At 38.6% G+C, this 18216-nt stretch overlaps 1 long non-coding RNA gene across 1 annotated transcript; it reads left to right on the top strand.

The window, feature by feature from the left end:
* The first annotated feature begins 7884 nt into the window (after positions 1–7884).
* On the top strand, positions 7885–8394 carry LOC142624273 (uncharacterized). The gene is made up of 3 exons (XR_012842303.1): positions 7885–7955; positions 8054–8134; positions 8333–8394. It is a non-coding gene; the product is annotated as an uncharacterized LOC142624273 (long non-coding RNA).
* Positions 8395–18216: the final 9822 nt, after the last annotated feature.

Genomic DNA, 18216 nt, shown 5'->3' with positions numbered 1-18216 from the left:
GAGATGCTTTGATATCCTAAATCACAAGTTCTATTCTCCTACGTATAGAGATTTAATGGCATTGGTCATATGCCAAAAATAAATTCGGTAGATGCCAACCAAATACAAAATAGCGGCAATAAGATGTACGAAAAACATAATGAAATATACAATTACTACACGGCTAAACACCCTAAACCATGTAATATTATTTTTAATTCGACTACAATTGGGTTAGATCTGCTGCTAATTTACATCGATCACAATGTGAACATCCCTTTATTTAAAGCTATTAACATTTTTCCACTAATAATTTATTTCTTATTAATAACCACTGTCATAACCTTGTCATAAGGGACAGTCACAATTTAGTCTTCCTACCAATCTTGATCGGATTTATATTTGAATTAATAGGTGTGAGAAATTAGGTCTAGTTTTAAGAGGCCCCGCAATTTTTTTGAAGTCATTGTTTGTAGTTTTTGGTTGAAGATTCTATATCCTTAAAAGAAATACCTTAGTGAGATAAATTTTGGGTTTTTGAGTATCTTATTTTGCGGGGAAGTGTAGTAGCAATATTCATACTTGCTATGTAGGTCATTGGTTTGGGGACGAACTAGTTCATTAGCTAATGAAAAAGTAAATGTAAAAAATTGGTTAGATTTGTCGGTTCAAGCGCCAAATTTGTTCACATTTATGCGGTATGTGTTGGTTTAGACCGAGTTTAGAATTAGATCCCGGTAAAGGCTACCATTTTTCAAACTCGATTGACATTAAATTGTTCTTTGAAACTTTAGTTTCAGCCATCAAATAATCATGGCTTAAAGATTCACTTGGACAAATCACTTTAATGTCAAGCTTTATTCGATATGAAGCAGTTTCACTACGCACCATGTGGTCTCACTCCACATTACTACCCAAGTAGGTTGATATAAGTAGTAAGCGGATTTATTGCTTCCCTAAAAAAATTTCTTGTCGATCTGGAAATTTGTTTTGCCATGTCTATTAGTAGATAGATTCACTCATTAGCATCACTTTGACTGTCACGAGAATTTACGGTTAGTGTTTTGTTTCTCTTTCCCTTTAGTAACTAGGCGAGTGATATACACTACATGTGCACCTTATGACCATCCGTCCTCCTACCGTCCCCATTTCCCTTAGTAAGTATGAGAAGCTTATTATGTAGAATTTGATGGTGGTCTGATTTGTTTGGAAAATGGGTCATGAGCTGACAATATTTACATACCGTTAAAATACTATTTTACTTGGAATGCCTTTTATTAAAAATGTTTCGGGGGATAGAAAGTGGTTTTTGGTCGGCACTAGACAAGCTTCTCTCGCTTAAGATCACAATATTCCACCTAATTATCATACTTTGGACACCCACTTCAAATAACTTATTACCATTAGAATTCAATCACTTGAAGCATCTTAGTATCTTTTTAATTATTGTAGGAGGCATCAAATAATGTTACCTTAGAGTTATTTATGAAGACTTAATTCTGTGGAATATTGTTGCACTCTTTGCGGTATGGAGCACAGGATCGATGAGGAGCCGAGAGATTGTGCGCCCTGGTCCGAGAAGATCCTTCATTGTTGACGCGACAACGAAATCATCGATCGAGAGGACATTTGGAATGGCGAGGTGAAATATCTAGTTTTAACAAGCTGCTTTAATTTTTACGTTGTCTTTGACTTTTAGCAAGTTCTTTGAAAGTTGTATATCTAATTCTAACGACCGCTATAATTTTTATCCATTTTACGGGACTCGGGCTCACTTACATGCCGTGGTCGCGCTAAGGAGATGGCAAAGATAACGATGCAAGATAATCGGGTGATTGATATTATCAAGTTGGTGGGGTTAGAAGGATTGTTTAGGGTCCCTTCCGAGAGAGATAGATCAGTGCCTAATATCGGCCCTAGTTGAGCGATGGCGGCCGGAGACTCATACGTTCCATCTTCCACATGGTGAGATGTCAATCACCCTAGAAGATGTGGAGGTCATTTTTGGACTTCCTATAGACGGTGAGGTCTTGGTTGGGCCGACTACGTGGTGGATGGGAATTGGAGGCAAGCGTGCGTGGAGTTGCTTGGTTTTGGCGTTCCGGAGAATGACAACAAAACTTTGGTGGGGCAAAGAATTCTCATTAGTCGCCTTGTTGAGCGCATTGCGAGCCACCGCCTCATGATGCAACGGAGGAGCAAGTACATCGGTATGCCCGGTGCTATATTTTAGCGCTACTAGGGGATAAGATTTTCATGGACAAGTCGGGAGATAGGGTGCATCGATGTTCTTGGAGTTCCTGCGGAACCTTCATGATCCGCCAAAGTATAGTTGGGGTAGTGGTTGCACGGCATGGTTGTATAGGGAGTTGTGCCGGGCAAGTGATAAAGAGGCATCGCAGATTGGTGGGGCGTTGCAATTGGTTCGGTATTGGGCATGGGCGAGGTTGCCATTCTTGTGCCCGAGGATAGAGCCTCCACCTGGATGCGATTATGGCCCATGGCCAAAAGCTCCACTTGCATTTAAGTAAGTATTTTCCTGATACTTAGTGTGTGTTATGCAATGTACTATTCTTAGTAACTAAGTGGTAATATCTTTTGTTATTCGATCGTAAGTGTAGGTGGGTGCGGGTGCCAAGCCCGAAGAGTAGGCCATCCGGCACGGCGTTGATCCATTATCGTGAGCAATTAGTTAGAATGCAGCCGGACCAGGTAATAGTATACAAAATTTACGTAGACGTTATGTTAATTTTCCTTAAGAATATGTTGAAATCATTGCTTTAACATATCTTCTATTTTAATTTTTGTTTTTCCTTTTATCTATGTATTCTCCTTTGTTTCACATTTTAAGATGCTATGATAATTGTATTTTGTTTCTCTTGTAGATTATATGGCAGCCATATGAGGCGGACTTCGGCCACCTTCACGACTTCGCGTCGCGAGGAGGGATACGTGGACGGCAAGGGTGCCACTGGTGTGTTTTTGCATAGTAGAGACACACCACCCAGATCGTGTCCTTCGACAGTTTGGGTTGGCGCAAGAGCGGCCCGACCATGTTGTGTACGATGATAGACTGCATAGAATAGACTTACGTGGGAAGGTGGAAAAGAATTGGAGGGAGGAGCATGGACCGTATATCCTTACATGGGATACAAGACAACAACGAGTTTGCCATGCACCTCCTCAGATTGGTGAGATGCCTCGCAATCATGATTATTACCGCTGGTACCGTTCGGTCACTCGAAAGTATGTCGACCGCAACAGCGCTAAATTAGATATAACGGTAATGTGTTAAATTAGATTTTATTGCCTACTTTGTTTTTTCTTCAGTACATGTAGGAACGTAGAATCAATTGATTTCTTTTTTCAAATAAATCTGGTTTGATCTGACTGACCTCCAATTAAAATGACTTTTTATTACATATAGTTTTCTAATAACACTTTTTGTTCTTAGTTGAGTATTTGAGTTGATCAAATCTGATTGTACTGGTTCTTTCTCCGTTTTAGATTGAAAGTCATTTAGCACTGTTGGAGATGCTTCTGTAGGCGGCCGAGCACACAACCATGTCCGACGTGTCCTAAATAATGTGGGCTGGGCTTGGTGGTGGTCTTGCGGCAAATGGGCGAGGCAAACAATGGGCATGAGGCGAGTCAACGGCTATTGCAACCCCAAGCACAAACCCGGCACCCCGAAGTACATCGACCCGTGGTCAAGGTGCTTGCAAGCCCAAGCACAAGTGCGGCTAGGGGCCGTGGTCGGCTGCTACGGCAAGCCCAAGCACAAGTGCGGAGTAGGGGCCGTGGTCGGCGTGCAACAACCCCTCGGGTTGTAACTAGTCCCGAGGTACCTGCACCCATCCCACACGCATCTCCTCCACACGAGGTTCCTCCACCCATCCCGGATGCATCTCCTCGGCTCGAGGTCCCTTCACCCACCCCTCCTTCGCAGCCTAGTTTTGATCTTGGTTTTGATTTTCATATGACCCCTCCTACGCACCACGAGACACCCTCATACCCACCCACCAGCTCCAATGCACCCACTTTGCCCATGACAATGATCCCCACTCCTAGCTATACGAGCATCATTACCCACCTACCTCTTCCTCATCCGACCCTTTAGGGCCTCCGGTTGGGATTGACAACGATGTACCGGACGAGCATCCCCCTCGGCAGCCCTCACCCCCACGAGGTAGACCACAACGTACTAGAAGAGCACCCACTTGTGGGGCGGGTGGACACAAAATAGGACACAAAGGCGGCTCTATGGTATGATAACATTACCAACAATGTAATGATATATCTTGTGGTTCACTTTATTCTTATCATTACACCGAATATTGATTGTATGCATCTAATGTCTTTGCAGCACGATGATGAGCCTAAGGATGATGCCCCCACAGCCTCCTCCCCCCGCGCCCAAACATTACATAAGGGTTAAAAAACGCAAAATTGGTGAATCTTGAAAAAGAAGCAATACCTGCAATGTGGTGGATGTGGATGTGGATAATGTGAGGCAATGAGTTACAGTAAAATTTAATTCCAAGCTTGGTTGCTTTTTAATTCATTTTTGCCACATGCTTTTTAGGAATTTTTTGATTTCTTTACTTGTTGAATTGTTTGTGATAGTGCTTCTAAATCACCTTTTATCTGTGATATAGGTTGTTCTTGTTGCTTCCATTGTAGGCAAGTCTGGGAAAGGTGAGTTTTTACTTGTTACTTACATTTAACACTTTCTTTTTTTTACTTGTCATTATGGGAGTAACTATGTAAGTTAGCCCAAAAGAAGAGTGATTAGGATTCGAATGTTTTAAAAGCATTCTTAAGTGGACAAGTAACCAGTAACTATTTAAGGTATTTAAATGTCCTTTATTGTCACAGAATTTGCACAAGTAACCATATCCTTCTTGATCTCTCAAAAACAAAAATTCATTCTTTATATTAATGTAACTATTAAATGATCTTGGAAATATATATAGACACATTGTGGAGCATGTTGAGATTCATGAGTTGCCGTTGGATTTTCATGCAGGGTGAACTATTTGAGATTCTTGAGGATGATAAGTGCCTTCCAGAAGAACAAGTCCAAGCAATTGCAAAGCAGTTGGTAATTTGATCCCATGATTATTGCATCTGACTTAATTGATTGTTTTCTTTTCCAGTCTTTGGTTTACTATTATGTTCAACTTGGGTATTTCTTATTTCAATTGAAACTTTATTTTGTGGAATTTACAGGTGAGAGCGTTGCACTACTTGCACTCAAACCGTATCATCCATCGTGATATGAAGCCACAAAACATTCTCATTGGTGCTTTGGGTACGTGGTTAAGGTTGAGCGGTCGAGATAACATCACTACATGTTTAAGAGCATCTATTTATTAAATCTGTTAACTGAATGCATAGAAGGTTGATTATTGAAAAACAATGTTTAGAAGGTTTATAATCTGTTTAAAATTTTCAAATATTGTCTATTTTTTGAATTTAGAGAACCTTACTAGGTTTAACTGAATAAATTACCATCAGGTCTCTGTGTTATTTGTTTGGATTGGCTTCACTAAATCAAAATTTAACTAATTGATTGTATGTATTTTTTTTCTTCTGGTCCAATACTCCAATTACATTGCTATTTTTTTTCTGTAGCTTTTGCACGATACTTGAATTGTATTATACTAATATCTAGGTATTGTCAAAACTTAGAGGCTGCACGTGTAACTTGCCAATAAATGAAAAATATCTTGGATTTGATTACCTATGTACTAATTTGTTGGTTCTTTCCATCCATGGGGTGGGATATTGCTATGTCTATTTGTAGGCTATTATTTTTCATTGGTTTTATCTCTTTACTCTCTTGAGACTGTTATTACATATTGATTCTTTCACCAAAGATTTGGTCTGATGATTTGATATCGTGTCCTGCTTTGTATTAAATGTTTAATTCTTGTAATTTCTTGTGGTTGTTCATGGCTTATAAATTTTTCATTTATCTCTGCTTTGTGATTTTGGGTTTGCACGTGCAATGTCCACGAATACTGTTGTTTTGAGATCCATAAAAGGTTTGTCCAATCTTCGCATTAAATTTCTGGTTACCTTTCTATTTTGTGAACTTTTATTGAGATGCTATGATATCCTTGAGGAATTAAGGCGTTCTAATACAACTTCTATCTATATTATTCAGGCACTCCACTGTATATGGCTCCGGAACTGGTACGGGAACAGCCTTACAACCACACGGCTGATTTATGGTCCCTTGGAGTTATTCTGTATGTTAAATCTCATTGATTGTACTTTGGAATTTCTAATTTGATTGATTGCTTGCATTCTATTCTTTATTTTAGTTTACTTCGAGTTTTGACTCATTTAGTTGCACTTGGGCTGGAAAAGGGGTATGAAGCACCCTTGTTTTGTGTTGCATTGACCAAAAGGAAACACATTTAATCACACACGGGCTTTGGGCTCAAGTAAACACCTTTTTTTTTTTTGATAAGTAGGGTTCAAGTAAACACCTATAACATGGAACAAGGTGACCAAATGAGTCCCTTGTCGGCTTTCATCATATTTTCAAATTTAAACTTTATGTTGATTTATTATTTAGGGGATTTTGCATGACACCCTATTTTTTTCCTTTTGTTTTTTTCTTTAAAATATGAATTTTAGTCCAATAACTAATAAATATGTAACATATTAAATTCTGGATTGTTCAATCTTCATAAGATACTCAACATTTCTTTTCATTAAATTTATTACTTTCCGTCCAGGCATAGGCTTTGGTTGTGGATACGAAATTGTAGACCTTAATGCGTGGACTGCAAATAGAGACTAATGACACCACTTTCTTCTTTTGCCTGCCAAAGAGAGCCTCTTTACTCTATTTAATGATAGGAAAATTTTATTCAAAACAGAATATTTTGGCTAAGAAATTGAAGAATTGCAATCAGAAGCTTTATAGTGTCTAATTTGCTCATTCTTTAGGATCCTCATTCACTGGTTCAGTTACAAGCTCTATGCGAAAAGACTCTTTTTGATTGGTCTAGGTGTTGGGGCTCCTTGAATTGTTCTTCTATCATTGAGTTTCTTTCTTCTCTTAGAATTGCACCTTAAGTTTTCTTCCTTGTTATTGTTTGTTGCTTTTTCTTGTGTTCACCATCATGAACACCTTGTATTTGCTTTCTTCTTTTTTTCATCTTGATTAATATTATTCTTATTACCTATTAAAAAAAAGAAAAGAAAGGAAAGAATGGTCATTATAAATTTAAGTGCTGAATTGGGAATAATCTATTTTAAGTTGCATGGTGGATTGTTCCAATGCTGTAGAAGGACATTTGTTGATAGTTTTTTGCTTAGACATTGATGTCGTTGCAAAGTCCACGTAGAGTAGTTTTGTGTTCCCCAAGCCCATTGTTTACTTTTACTCTAGCATACTTTGAAGTCTTCCTTTTATAGACATCCTTAAATTTCATTCTTTGGCGGTAATTATTATTATTATTATTATTATTATCTCGATTCATTTGGAATTTCATCTTGATTATAGATCTTATGTGAAAATCCCTATTATTGACTTATTTGAATATAGAAAATTTATATTGCTCTATAAAAGAGCATGTTGCCTTTCCGGAAAAATAAAAAATAAGTATAACATTGACTAATCTCAAATTTAACAATTACTGCTTCGGTATTTATAGCATTATCTCTTCCTTTTCCCTTCATGTTCTTCTTGAATTGAAACTATTTTGTCATGGACACTACGGGTACGAATTGTTTGTTGGACAGCCCCCATTTTATACAAATTCGTTTATGCACTCATCCGGCATATTGTTAAGGTACATTTGCTCAAACATCATGTGAGTTTGTTGTTAGTTTAGATTTGTTATGCTGTATAAAGGTACAAGCTAATGTTCAATGCCGTATTCCAGGATCCAGTTAAATATCCAGACAATATGAGTCAAAATTTCAAAAGCTTTTTGAGGGGTTTGCTTAATAAGGTTGTTTTATGGTTCAAGTGAATGAACTCTTGATTAATAGTTTTTAACTCCCATTGATGTCAAAGTTCTAAGATGATTTTTCAATTCATGAAAAACAGGTACCACAAAACCGACTAACTTGGCCCACTCTTCTTGAGCACCCCTTTGTTCAAGAAACTTCAGATGAAGTGGATGCTAGGGTAATGATACATCACATTAACATTTCCTTTAAATATTAGAATCTAATATAGTAGTATAAAGCCAGTCTTATTATAATCTGGCAAAGACTATTTTGGTTCCTTTTATGTGATACAATGAAACATTTTTTTAGAATTTTTATCTTGAGTTCTTATCTATAAATTTACAGAAGTTTTTAGTATCTAGCAATCCATTTCCAGGAAATGCGTGCTGCAACTGCTGCAGCTAGAGGATGTGATGCAGCATGGAGAGGTGAAGGTAACACTGTTCAAATATAACCGAGTTTAATGTTTTACCATCTTGGAGCCAGGCTGCCTCAGTATTTAAGGTATTTAAATGTGCTTAATAATATTATGTGATATACAGGTAAATACAGAGAGGGCTATACGCCATGCAATCCAAGATCGCCTACCTATTGTAGTTGTAATCAACAAGGTAACTCTCTCGCTCCCTCTCTCTTTGAGTGCCTATCTGTTGTGTATTAGTCATTTTATAATTGAGTAATGAACTTCCATTACTCCTTTGAGTTCTTACATCAAAAAATTTGTTCTAGGTTGACGGTGATAACGAGAACCTAAGCTGCCCCCAAAGGATGCTTACCATAAGCTAAGGCATACTCTGGAAGTCATTAATACCAACATAGATGCTGCTGCTTCTAACGCCGGGAATGTCCCAGTTATAGATCCAGCTGCTGGAAATGTTTGTTTCGCAAGTGGTACGGCAGGATGGTCAATGTGACCAAGCTGTATCCCAAGTCGGACTGTAGTGTCTTTGATGCGTTTGGTACGGTTTATAGTGGTAGGATAAGGACAGGCGGACGGTACGAGTATTAGGAGAAGGATATTCCCCGGATGACGAGGAGGACATGACAGTAAAAGAAGTAACAAAATTATGGGTTTATCAAGCTCGAGATAGGACACCCATAGCCGAGGCTCTCGCTGGTTCTTGGGTTCTCATTGAAGGTGTGGATGCATCCATAATGAAAACTGCAACACTTTGTGATGAGGATGTTGCACGTTATGAGGATGTCTACATATTCCGGCCTCTCCGGTTCAACACTCTTCCGGTGGTGAAAACAGCTACCGAGCCTTTGAATCCAAGTGAGTTGCCTAAAATGGTGGAGGGTCTTAGGAAGATCAGCAAGAGCTATCCTCTAGCCATTACCAAAGTTGAGGAGTCTGGTGAGCACACTATTTTAGGTACCGGAGAGCTGTACTTGGATTCAATCATGAAGGACCTTAGGGAGCTCTATTCGAAGTAGAAGTCAAGGTAATTATTTTTTCGTGTTTCTTTCTTAACTTCAATAACATCAATTCTTATGTTCTGATGTTTTGAGGAGTGTACTTCGTGCCGATTCCTTTTCTTCTTGTGCTTAAATTGAAATCTAGGTAGCAGATCCCGTTGTTTCATTCTGTGAAACCGTAGTGGAATCTTCATCAATGAAATGTTTTGCTGAAACACCAAACAAAAAGAACAAAATAACCATGGTAGGAGATCCATTTCAGTTGATTTTGTTGCCATGGACAATCACATATGATTCTGTTCAATATGATCACTTATACCTCTTCTCATTTTGTAGATCGCGAGCCTTTGGAGAGAGGACTTGCAGAGGACATTGAGAATGAAAATAGGCGGTAAGTCCAAGGAGCGGGGGGGGTTCTAATTTATGTTAATTGTAAATCTTTTAGCTTGCCTCCCTCATCATGTAAGTAGTTACAAACAATTCCCGTCATCTACTATTCGATTTGTATATGTACCGGGCACATTTTGTAGTTTACTTCCAGCTCGTCCACAACAAAATCAAAACCGAAGTGTGCTTCCATCTCGGTTGCTCATTTTTCATACAAGAGCGGATCTTATTTACCCTGTAGTTAGCTTATTTGGTAGTTTGTAACCTATACTGTGTGTATAACTTACTAATAAAAAAAGAAGAGAGATATGTGGGTTGAATTAGCATTAGTTTAGATAAATTCTTTGTTGGGCTGTATTGGTTTCTTAAACTATAGTTTTGCCATGCCGATTGCTTTAAGTGGAATACATAATTCTCAACTTTTTTTGTTTTGACTCGAGTTGGCATCAATGTTCCTATCCCAGTTCCTTTGCCGTTCTTCTCATTTGCGGTTGTAAGGCATCTTTTGCAGGCGATCTCAATTTCTATGGTAAAATATCTTCCTTCCTTTGATCTGTAACTACATTTTTTTTTTCTTTCACTGTAGTGGTTACTTGTATTTAATTGATTTTTTTATTATTTAATTTTCAGGCAAGGCTGGTGTTAATTTTTTCACCCAAATCAAAACAGTCACTCAGCAATGGAAGGATTTGCAAAGCGGCACTGCAGCTAATCTGGCAATGCCAACTTCTAAAGTGTAATAATTTATGTTAATACTTAAGAGTTTCTATTCCAGAACTTATTGTGAACTGTCCAATAAATTAATAACAAGATGCTCTTTCTTCTAAAGCTTGTGCTCAGTGGTGAAATCATATAACTTTTTCAAGGGAGACCATGGTTGTATATTGATGTTAAAATTTTTGAAGTTCATCACTTGTCTGAATAATAATAAATTTTTGACAATTTAAGGTCTATTGACAAGGCAATAAAATTCAAAAGCAAATTTTAACCATCATGTTTGATTAGCAAACTTGACAGAAATAACAAGCCAAACCAAATTGATTTTTTTGTTCTCTTCCTCTTTTTTATTAAGAAATCACATTGCCTAATATTAGGATTTGTTCGTAATTGCAAGTTATCTCATATATTCGCTGCCAAACGATAAGAGAAATTTGACATATACAATTTCAAGTTCTTGGAACTCGAAAATTATCGATGCAACTACAACTCTAAAGTGGTGGTTTTTAAAAGTTTTGTTCAGATCCATTTGCACAATTGATTACCTACATGACCAGAGTGTCCCATTCCATCTGTTGCCTATAATGCGAGTGCAATAATTTCTGGATTATGTTGTATTTTAGTGGACTATATTTAAGTTCAATCAAGACATCCTCTGCTTTAGCCAAGAGAGAGAAAGAGTCTCTATGATTGAATTCAGGAAAATAATTTCAATACAAGAGGTCTGTAATGCAAAGAAGCTTGCGTGTAAATTGCACACTTCCCTCAGTCCCTGTAGCAACCAGGCTACCCCCACAGAAATAAGAAAAAAACAATGTCCATATTTGCACTGTCATTAAGTTTAGATTAGACCATGGAAAGGATTTACAATCTTCACTATTTTAATCGATTAATGATCAGGACATGTGACTTCTTGAGGTAAACAAAATATCACTTAATGGACCATTCTAAGCATTATCATGTGTTTCATGATGACTTACCTCTATAGCTAGGAGCTATTGGGATGCTTCTATGTTTTGGTTTCATTTTTCTGTTACAGCTGGTTTATGATCATATTGGTTTATTATTATTTTTTAAATGTCTAAAATTAAACAGGGTTCAGGCCTTGATCTTGTCACCAACAAGAGAATTGGCATCTCGGACGAGAGAAGGTGATATTGGCAATGGGTAATTTCATAAGTATTAAAGTACATGCATGCATTGGAGGCAAGAGTGTGGGTGATGATATCAGAAAGCTAGAATTAGGCCATCAGGTGGTGTCTGGAACTCCAGGCAGAGTTTGTGACATGATCAAAAGGAGAACACTGAAAACTACACACATCAAATTGTTAATTGTTGTAAGTTTATGTTTTGTGATCCCTAACCTTACTCTTTTAACTCTCCTTTCTCTCTCAGATGTGCAAAATGCCTATGAATGTTGCTGATCTAATATAAGTTTTGCTGGCCGTCTTGTGTGTTGATGCATCACAGTTGTGCGGTTTAGACCATAATTTTCACCAAGCACTTATAATTCTTGCAAACACTAATACAAGTACACCTTTTCATAACATACCAACAACGAACAGCAGGGAAAAAATGAGCAAGTAAACATCAACAACAACAACAACAACAACACTAATACAAGTAGGTTCACAAAACGTGTAGACATCAACAACAACGTTGAATGTTCGTAGGTAGAAATTTTTGGAAGTCATCATTGCTTGAATCTGAGAAGTCTGAAATGTCACTTTCATCATCTAACGCAGTAATTTCATTAATAGACTTCATGGCTCGCTCTTGCGCCTTCCCCTTTAGATGCTTCCTAGCTTTTTGGACTGCATGAAAACGGTCTAGCCGCCTTTGCATTTGATTGTTCTCTTGTTCAAGGCGAGCAAGTATGTTGGCAGGTTCATCTCTAGGTAACTCGGCTGAGCGTGCCTTAGGAACTCGTAACCCGTGCCATCGACAATACACCTCCAACTCACACCTCTTCTCGTATAGGTTTGACCATGGTGGTTCTGCTACGGTGAACTCCATTGCGGTGGTATCTGTACTTAGTTTTGTAGGTTTGCCGACCATGATGTGGCCAACGCTTCCAAGACTCTCGTACGTGTATATTGGCATATTAACGAAATCTCTCTTCTTTCCAACCCATTTCCCTCCATAGTGGTCTGTGTATGTTTGTAGTTGTTGATCTGCTGGAACTTGTGATGATTCATTTGTTGAAGTAGATTGAAACTTGTTTCTACGTGTACGAGATGATGTTGAGGCGTTGCGACTCATAGCTTACTCAACCTACAAAGTTAGTGGTGTAGGAATAAGAAAAGAATTGTGGTACATTTATAACCTCATTCCACTCGTGTATTCAATAATAAAATTTAATATATTCGGGCTTGTCATGTCAATACGAGTGGAAAACCACTACACGAATTTTTTGTTCAAATGTTCCCAATGTCACGGTGAGATTCTCTTATTCGGCGATAGTTGCGGTGTACCGCCATGACTATTCAGCTGAACAGTATTCATGTGAAGAGTATTTAGCATGCATGTGTTTCATCTGACATGAACTTGACAAGACAATACCGAGTTGTGTTAAATGCATCATAAACTTTTCAGGGGTCTTCTGCATCCTTGAAAACAGTGCATTGCAAAATGATGCAGATCTGTGTATTGACGTGAGTGTGAATGATATGACTAGATAGGGTTCAACAGTGCCGAGTTATTGAGCAGCACATGTAGCACTATGAATATCAGTGTAGCAATGGTGGACAGCTGACCCCCAAACTTGAGAATTTGTTTTAATAAATTTAGATTTTGAATAAGGGCTCTGAACCTAAACTTGTTGTCTCCAATTATATATGTAAGTACACAAAGATGGATCTTCCTGACCAAAATGGAACAAAGTGGACTGAATGGACCAAATTAGACCAAATCAGACCAAATTAGACCAAATCAGACCAAATTATCCAAATCAGACCAAATCAGACCAAATAATTAGACCAAAATATCCAAATCAGACCAAATCAGACCAAATCAGACCAAATAAGACCAAATCAGACCAAATCAGACCAAGTAAGACCAAATTAGACCGAATTAGACCAAATTAGACCAAATCAGACCAAATCAGACCAAATCAGACCAAATTAGAACAAATCAGACCAAATTAGACCAAATTAGACCAAATCAGACCAAGTAAGACCAAATCAGACCAAATGGACCGATTTTATTTTCCATTATAACTCCAGTATTAAAGGAGCTCGTAACCAAAGGAACTCGAGTTTTAGAGACTCGAGTTCCACTGGGCAAATATTTTTTTCCCCAACTGCTCTGTTTCAGGCAGAGAGGTAGAGAGGCATGCCCTGTCTCAAAACTCGAGTGTCTAAAACTCGATTTTTACTGGGCAAATTTTTTTTTTCCCAGCAGAAAATGCTCTGTTTCAGGCATCATTTTACAATGTAAATGCACTCAAATCACAACAAAAGTCATTCTCAATATATCACCATTCTAAACATGTCCAACCACGCTTAATTTGCAATTCTAACCATACTACTCAAATCACAATCTTCATAGAGGTACATTGGATAGAGAATTACAAGTACATTCAACAACAATCAAAAAGTTCACATAGAGCCAATACAACGTCGTCCATGGAAGGATGCCTGAAAAACGTAGAGTATTTACGTTAGGAGACAAGATAGTAAACATTAGGTAAACATCGAATGAACAACAATTATTTAACCGATGCATAAATTTTTGCCAACCTACCTAGTGTGGAACATGGCCGCTTGTGGAAGCACCGCGGGATTGCGGACATTTTCTGCGGTTATGCCCGGAAGCATGACACAGTCCACATGTGAGATTCGGTTGACTCTCTATCAAATCTGCGTCCTCCCTCCGCCATCCCGGTTCTTGATCCTTATTCCTCACTCCATCCATCTCATTTCTTATTCGTGACTTCACCGGTCGACCTTTGGCCCGCAACAATGCCGGATTAGGCAACCACTTTGGCCCCATGGGATCCCTCCATAATGACTGTGACTTAGGAACCACAAATGCATGCTCATAAGTGTTAAGGGCATGGTTCAAACCATAACATGGGTGAATATACGTGGTCGAATCAATATGTAAATAGTCACATACTCTAATTGCATGTGAACACGGGATCCCTATATTTTGCCATTTCCCACAACTGCATGTTTTTTCCCGTAACCGAACTTCGTAACTGTGGTTTCCCCCTCCTGCGCTAGACACGTTGAGTTGGGTAACTACTTGAAATATCAGCTCTTCATTGCTAAATGGCTTGAGATAGTGTTTCTCAGATTTACGCTTATTTCCATCCCACGTGGATAAGGCATATTCACTCCATTTCTTACCCTCTGACAACTCATAATGGTATTCTTTGCGCCGGTCGTGGAAATATTGAACAAGTTTGCTCCAAGTGAACTCAACCAACGCGGCCATCGGAAGGCCCCGTGCACCTTTCGGCACACCATTGAAACACTCGATATATTGGTTGTCATTGCTCCAAAACGTCTCCCACCATCGTATGACCGGGTCCACATGTCCACATCCTCGCTCATTAGGTATGTGTATGGAAGATAATCTTGATTCTTTTCCTTACCATCCCTCCCCGTCACCTTCTTCTTCTTCCTAATGGCCTCAATTTCCACCTGCTTAATGGAGTCCATTATGGTAGCAAATTTAACTACCTGACTAGCATATCCCGCTTTCAACGCCGCTGACTTTAGAGTCGAGTTCTGAAAATGGGTGTTGAAGTTGCTAGCAACATGTCGAAGACAATATCTATGAAATACCTTTGCTTTTCCATCATCCCTTTTAGGCCAGTTTGCAATGGCGTTTTTGATACCGAGATGTCGGTCGAAATTATGCAAATGTCGTCGTCGGGTATCAGGTGGCCAATCGTTTCTACGAGGCATCGTAAAAACCACCTTCAACCGGACCCCGACTCACAATCCACAACGGCAAAGGCGAGAGGGAATACCTTGTTGTTAGCATCGGTTGCCATTGCGACCAACAACTTTCCCCGATATTTACCATACGGATGGGTCCCATCAATGCGATAACCGGCTTGCGTATTTGAATCCTGATATGCATGGACCGAAAGACCAAAACACATAATGCAACAATACGGTGTGATCTTCATCGGTGGGTGTGACACGATAGCAAAACTGGGTAGTCGGGTCCTGATCAATATACGCCATTAGCAACTTTTGCAGCCTTTGGTAAGATTCTTCCCAATCTCCAAACATAAGCGCAATCGCCTTTTGTTTCGCATCCCATACCTTGTAGTAAGAAGGCTTATGGCCATTATATTTCGCCTCTATCAGAGATCTGAGATGCTTAATTTGAGTGGTGTGATCCTCAAGTAACTTGTTATGGATTTCTGCTGCAATAAAATTACAACTCATCATTCTACCATCATTTCGCACCCCAGTCGGTATACACGTGTGAGGACCCACATACACGGTGACCATCCATAGATTTTGGAGCTCGGGCTTCATAACTGCGTAGACATACCACTTGCACGACTCATGCACGCATTTCGCACAAAAATTTTTCCTCATCGACCTAGTGATCTTAAAGTTTTTGTTTTCCTTGAGGGCACAAATTGTTAATACGCGCTTCACCTCCACTTTACTCGCAAAAGTCAACCCTTTGCACAAATTCATCCCCTCTCTCCAAGTAGACACAAATGGCATCTCAATATGCGAAGGATCAACCATATTTTCCCAAGTATTTGCAGAGAATGACAACGCAGGAGGTGCGTAGGCAGGGATTGTGTTTGTAATGTTTTGGACACTAATAACATTGTCTGCATCAGGTTCACCGCCGTCCAATGTCTCATCGTCATCAATGTCCCTCTCAAAGTCCCCAAAGTCCCGAAAGTCCCCTCTCTCAATCATGTCTTCATAGTCATCTTTATCGGCAAAATCTTCACCGTTAATGGCAAGATTCTCATCAACATAGTCGTCGTCATCATCATCATCATCATCGTCATCATCATTGTTAACGACAGTAGTCTCATCAACATAGTCGTCGTCGTCATCATCATCGTCATCATCATTGTTAACGGCAGTAGTCTCATCAACATAGTCGTCGTCGTCATCATCATCATCATCTCCATCGGCATGAACATCATCATCCTCTACATGTGTAGAATACTCATATTGAGCATCCGGAAGCGCAACTTGTAAGCTTCTAGTTGTTTGTTGGATATCCTCTTGCCATCCTGCACGCGGCTCCAACTGTATGTACAACTCAATGTTACTTACTTCAGCTATACTCTCCAACTTGTCAAACATGATCTTCACATGTTTGTCTTTTTCTATCAGCATATACTTGTAATTAATCCGGTGCTTCATGATTTCATTTGGCATACGATAAGTAATTTGCATGTTGTACGCATCAGGATTCTTACCCAACTCTTCCATGACAAATATCTTCAATTCATCAAGGGTTTTCAACCTACGATCAACTTCGGCATAATAAGTTCTCATACCCGGCCCCTCAAATGGCAATCCCTTGTTCGCATTGGGATTCTTAAGCGGACCACCATGGTATATGATTATAACAATATCAGGCATTGTGAACCTGTTCAAGTCAAGTCCTATGTTAGTTAAATCACATAGTCGTAAAGTGAGGGAAAAAAGTAATGCAATCTTACCAATGAACATATTCAAGCCAGGTTATAGAGTGCCCATTAATATCTAAAGGCCAAGACGTAAACCTTCTAATCCTAGTGGATGGAGAGACAGAATTATCTATTACTCCATTGTGTGGTGACCTATAATGCCTAAAAGGGTTCTGAAAGAACTAGGTGGGTAGAGGAGCATGATTACATACCCATTCACTACATTCATTCACTACCCATTTCATACCCAAACCAATGATAAATAAAGTCAAAAAAACTTGAAAGATCATGATAAAAATAAAAGCCTAGAAATGATGAATAAAATTTTGATAATTACATACCCATTCCCATTCATTACATTCATTCACTACCCATTTCATACCCAAACCAATGATAAATAAAGTCAAAGAAATTTGTAAAATCATGATAAAAATAAAAACCTAGAAATGATGAATAAAATTTTGATAATTACATACTCATTCCCATTCATTACATTCATTCACTACCCATTTCATACCCAAACTAATGATAAATAAAGTCAAAGAAATTTGTAAGATCATGATCAAAATAAAATGATGAATAAAATTTTGATAACAAAAACTATACAAATAAATACTCAAAAAATTAACATTAACAAAACAAAGTTCTATAATTCACAATATTGATAAATTAACTAAGTTATGTTAACTATCTACAAAATAAATAGTAAAACTCTTTAACCCACACCCATAGACAACATACCCAACTATAATGACAATCAAATTATGCAAACCCTTACCTTAGATATGAATTTGCTGAGAGGGAAGAGCAGTGAGAGTGGAGAATGTGGTTTTGTGAGAGTGAGTGGTGTGAGAGAGTTATGGGTGAGTGAGTGAGAGAGTTAGTGAGGCTGAGATTTTAGGTTTTCTCTGTGTGTTGAGCAGTGAGAGTGGAGAATGTGAGAGAGTTAAATGCCACGGGCTGAGAGTTTTAAATAAACATGCCCAGAGGAAATCGAGTCTATAAGACTCGAGTTACTGCATAAAACTCGAGTCTCTAAGACTCGAGTTATATGCGTATAAACTACATAATTTATAATAAGATATAGTTAAACTCGAGTTTATAAA

Source organism: Castanea sativa, chromosome 2 (assembly GCF_040712315.1).
Source record: "Castanea sativa cultivar Marrone di Chiusa Pesio chromosome 2, ASM4071231v1".
Taxonomy (NCBI): Eukaryota; Viridiplantae; Streptophyta; class Magnoliopsida; order Fagales; family Fagaceae; genus Castanea; species Castanea sativa.
The sequence above is the reverse complement of the archived record's forward strand: the minus strand, read 5'-3'. Positions and strand labels throughout refer to the sequence as shown.